Here is a 5111-nt window from a genome sequence, read left to right as displayed (position 1 = left end):
CCTGGCTTTCAGCATCTGGGTCCTCTTATCCCTCAGCAGGGAATTCTCTGGTTAATTCCTGTCCAGCCTCTGAGTTTTCCAGTTGGTGGCAGGAGTCCAGGAAGCTGGGGAGTACTGACAGCATGGAACATGCTGGAAAATGCCCAGGTTACAGAAGTCCGGTGGGGCTGGGTGATGCCAGTGTTCCAGTCAGGTCACTGAAATATTCAGCTTGTGGTTTGGGGAGGGGAGGGAAAGCTGCTGGCAAAGGGACACCGCTCAGATGTGGGTGTCGCTGATGTCTCACCCTTCAGCTACGGGAGGACGGCAGGTAGAATAAATTCTTTTATAATTCATTCTAGGGAAAATTATCCTTTCTCATAATTCCACTTGTTAAAGTACTTCAAATACAGTATTCCTGCATGGTATGAATCGTTCACCATGATCTCACCATCCTAACATGTCACTGTGGCCAGCCAGCCATCTCCTTCCCGCCCATCCCAACTTAAATGCAGCATTATAATGTATCGAATTTGTGTAAGATAAACTGAGTCACAAAAAAGACATGAAGAGAAGCTAAAAGATCTTTGTTGAATGAATGAATGAATGAGTGAGTGAGTGAGTGAATGGAAAATAGGACTAGACTGCAGTGAGTTTTAGCATATCAAAGCCATCTTTCTTTCACGCTTTAGCTGGTTCTGTTCAGGGAAACCAATCTGCTTGAGGAAAGACCCTAAGTCTTTGGGCTCAAGGAATGCAAAGCTTAGAGAGAATGATGGATAATTCTGGTACAGTGTGATGCCTGCAGTGATAGAGGGATGGCATGGTTGAAGTAGCTGAGTCTACATTGCTGAGAGAAGGTTTGCAGGGGAGAGGACACCAGGACAGGGTTTTGAGGGATGATTAGGAGTTTGCCTCACTCTAAGCCCTATTCCCTCAAACTGAGGCTCTGAGTGGCCTCTGGAGATCCTGGTGCAGGGGAGAGCAGGAGCCATTTGTCCCCCGTTCCTTTACATCCTGCTCCTGTTACCAGCCTGAGCGTCGAGGCTACCATGTCACCTTGGGGCCTGCTCTCATCCAGCAGGTGCCAGCCCATGATGTCCTTGGCCCATGGCAGGGCTTGGGCCAGCAATCACTCACTGTTCGACCCAAGCAGGGGCTTTGAGGAGGTGGCTGTGATGGGCCTGAAAGGTCCTGGGCTCCAGTGACAGCCCCATGACTGAGCAGCTATGTGACCTCAGAAAAGCCACCTCGCCTATCCAGGCCTGACTTCTCACACCACCAACGGCGGCCAAGAGTAACGTGAGGGGATGAGAACCAAGAAAATGCTCTGCGCTAGGGAACAAAAAGGCAGCCAAGCAAAAATCTGTGGGTCAGAGAGTAACAATTTGCCTTTTGACAAAGAGCAAGCAGGTGACCTGACCTCTCCTCCAGAGTGCCCTTCCTCGGAGGGTCAGCACCCGCCCCCAACATAAATTCCCGGTTCTCTTTCTCTCGGTAACGTTGAATTCATTTAATTTTTATTGGGATAAAACTCACCCTGGGGGTTGGGGGAATCACCCTTTCCACTATTTTCAAGTATACATGTCAGCGGTTCGTAGTATATTCATAATGCTTCGTATATGCCCCATCACCACCATCCCAATACTCTCTTAGTCCAACAGCAAGGAGGGGAGTCAAAATAGCAGTCAGGTTGGTGATGCACAGAGAGGTTAAGAGATTCAGCAGGGTCACACAGCGAGAACCCTCTGAGGTGGACCACACGGTGGGCCCTGATGCCCACCCCAGAGCTCCTGTCTGCATGTGGGATCCAGGACTGGCCCCGGCCTGAAAGTGTCATGGATTTCCCTCTCTGCATATCCGATGGCTTTCAGGGCCTGCCCTTGGCCCTGTTCACCCATCAGGCCACATTCCTGGGCCTCTTCTGATGATGGACGATGCAGGTGAAGGCTGCTGAGGGGAAATCAAAGAGCACCTGAAGGGCAGGTGGGGCCAGGTGGGCCCCAAGGAGGGCGGGGGTGGAGGTCCTGAGGCCCCTGCGGAGAAACACCCCCCTCCCCTCATTACCAGCACATTGTCTCAGGCACCAGGCCTACAGCAACCAGCCCTGGAATTTCTTGGCCTCATCATCCCGGGACTGAGTTCCCATCCACGGAAGTCTGGTCCTGGGCCAGGTTGTGGAGCTGGGTCAGCTTCAGCTGGACCTTGAGAGGCAGCCACCTTGGCTCTTTCTACAAAAATAATATTCAGAGAGCACACTTCCTAAGCAAAGTGCTTCCATGCATCAACCATTCAATCTGGATCCAGACCACAGCCCATAGATGTGACTCTTAAGACTAGCCCCATTTTGTAGATGGGGAAATTGAGGCTCAGCAAAGTTGAGTGATCGCACAGGTAGGCGAGTGGTGAGGATAAAACCCTAGAGTTCCAGCTCGCAGGCCAGGGTCCCCCTCTGCATCTTCTCCAGATGTGAGTCCCTGCAAAGGGCAGAACCAGGAAAAACAGAGCTCCGAGGGAGCTAGGCTCCTGCACCACACCCCACTGCCTCTGTTGGCATCTTCTCCCCCCGACACACACATCCATAAGAGCTCCCAGGATAAGCATCTGGCTACCACAGACTATACAACTATAGCCAGGCCCCAAGCGTTCCACTCATCATCATCTCAGTCAATAGCTCCAACAGCCCTCTGCGAAGAAGTTACTTTCCCCAAGCCTCCCTGACAGGGAAGGAAACAGAAGCAGAGAAAGGTTGAGCCACCAGCCCAATGTCACTCAGCTTGTAAAAGGCAGAGCTCAGGCTGGGCCTAGGCCTGAGACCAAGGTCTTGCTGAGTCCAGATGGCTCCCCACCTTGTGTGTGCCCCTCTCTACCTGCTCTCGTGGCTGCCTGTGGGCCCACCCCAGGGGCAAGGAGAGCAAGTAGCAGGAAGGGAGTGGGAAACTGAGGCCAAGGTAAGAACTGAGGATTACCTGGCTTTGAGTGCTCTCCCCGCATAGCGGTGTCTGCTTCCAGCTCTGTGCAATACAAGGCAGGTGCCGGGGCCCCCAGGAAGGGGTGGAGGAGTCCCTGCCGCATGTCCCTGCTTCACAGAAGCCCCAGGGAATCCTCCCAACAGATCTTTGAGGGAGCTACTTGTATCCCCGATTTACAAAGGAAGAATCTGCAGTTTAACGAGGGAAAGTGACTGCCCTGAGTTACCCGGGGAGGAAGGGGCAGAGCTGGGATTTGAACCCGGAACTGTCAAAAGGCAGGTTCTTCCTATGCCATATGTTTACGGGGTGCCTTTGGGTAGGACTCAGCATGATGGTGAGCAAAGCTGTGATCCCAAAGACATGGCCCTTGTCCTCCTGTCCCCCAGAATATGTGTAATATTAAGGGATGGAGGGCTCCCCCTCCTTCTCTGTGCCCTAAGCACTACCGGGACAGGAGGACTCTGTCACGCTTGTCTCTGAATATCTGTGGTGTATAGTAGGTGGTCCAACATTGACTTGCATGGAGGATTTGTGGTCTGTGTGCACAGTGTCCGACCCAACCTTGTGGCAACCCGGCAATGAAAATGTCATTGTTCCCATTTTACAGGTGGGGCATTGAGGCTCAAAGAGGTGGCCCACGGTCTCAGGGACCATGGATCAAAATTGGGTAGCCAGACTCCACACTGGGCATAGAGCCTGCTTAAGATTCTCTCTCCCTCCCTCTCCTATTGCCCCTCCCCTCCAGACCCCCCACTCCCGCCAAAGTGGACAGCCAGAAATGCAGTCCTGCGTCCTCCATGCGCTGAAGCCAGGGAGCCATCCCTTGGGGGACGCCCTGCTAACCCCAGTACTGCACAGAGCGCTGGGCTGTGCTGCTCAGATGCTGAGGGTACGGGGCCTCGGGGGCAGTGGGGGTTCAACAGGGCTGTCATCCTTCAGATGGGAGGGTGCTGGAAGGACGAAGGCCTGAGATGGGGTGGGGGGACAGAGGAGGGCGTCCCAGGCCAGAGGAAAAGCCTCAACCTCCATTGCTTCTAAGCAGGAGCAATGATGTCCGTTCCCCCAGTGGAGATGCTGGACCTCTCCAGACCCAGGCAATGCCTACCATGTCCAGGAAGCTCCAGCTCCCTGGGACACCAGTAGGAATAAAGCAAGTAGTGGGTGTCAGCATGTGATTGTCATGGTGAGGAAGAGTGCTTGAAAGAAAGGTCATGTCACCTGCTGTCCTGGTGGCCAGGATGATTTGGAAGCAGCCCCCCCAGCTTCAGAGGGACCAGGCTGCCTCGGGCAAGCGCTGGGGATGGTGTTTCTGCAGCCCTGCGACAGTCGGCCTTCCTGTCCCTGTGCTGTGCACATGTAGCTGTGAGGCCAGACTGGACTCTGTTCCGCTCCTGGCTCAGCAAGGTGAACTCAGCCAAGCCCCCAGCCTCAGGTTCTTTGGCTGCAGTGAGAGCTTCTTTGTACGGTTTTTCCTGAGGATAAAATGAGATCCTGTCTTCAAAGTGCCAGGCACCCAAGAGACACGTAGTTCCCTTCCTAGCAGATGGGGAAGCTGAGGCCAAGAATATCTCATTCCCGAGTCTCAGAGCAGTTCGTCCTGACTCACACCTTCTTCCAGTCCAGAAGCCTCCCGACCTCCCTTGCTCTCCTCTAAGCCCTTCTCCTCGTCCTCCTCCTCACCAGGTTTGCTGGTACCAGCCCCCTTTCAGATGGTGACGTAGCTCCCTTGAGTGTCTTATAACCTCAGCACTCTGTACACAGTAGGTGCTCAGTAGATGTCCTTGCTGATTATGTTAAAGGCAAGGTCCACATCTGGGTAAACTTGAGTCCAATGACAGGTCTCCCCAACTGTGGTCAAGGTACCTAAGGCAATCCAGAGGGTGTTCGGGGTGGTACCTGGAATAACGCTTTTTTCCGTTAACAGTTTTTATTGATGTGATTACTGTCTGCGACCATTTACTGGTTTTTTACTTGTGGAATATGATAAAAAGTTATTTTAGAAATACATTTTTTTAAAGTTAAAAAACTAGTCATTTTAAGAAAAAATATTTAAGCAAAGAATAGTATAGATGGTATGCAGGTATGACAAGAATGATGAAGGTAGAACACAACTACAAGGAAAATATACAAGAAGGAATGCAAGTTCGACTTCTCAGCAAT

The sequence above is a fragment of the Enhydra lutris genome, unplaced genomic scaffold (genome assembly GCF_002288905.1).
Source record: "Enhydra lutris kenyoni isolate GAN:26980312 unplaced genomic scaffold, ASM228890v2 scaffoldscaffold26, whole genome shotgun sequence".
Classification (NCBI taxonomy): domain Eukaryota; kingdom Metazoa; phylum Chordata; class Mammalia; order Carnivora; family Mustelidae; genus Enhydra; species Enhydra lutris.
The sequence above is the reverse complement of the archived record's forward strand: the minus strand, read 5'-3'. Positions refer to the sequence as shown.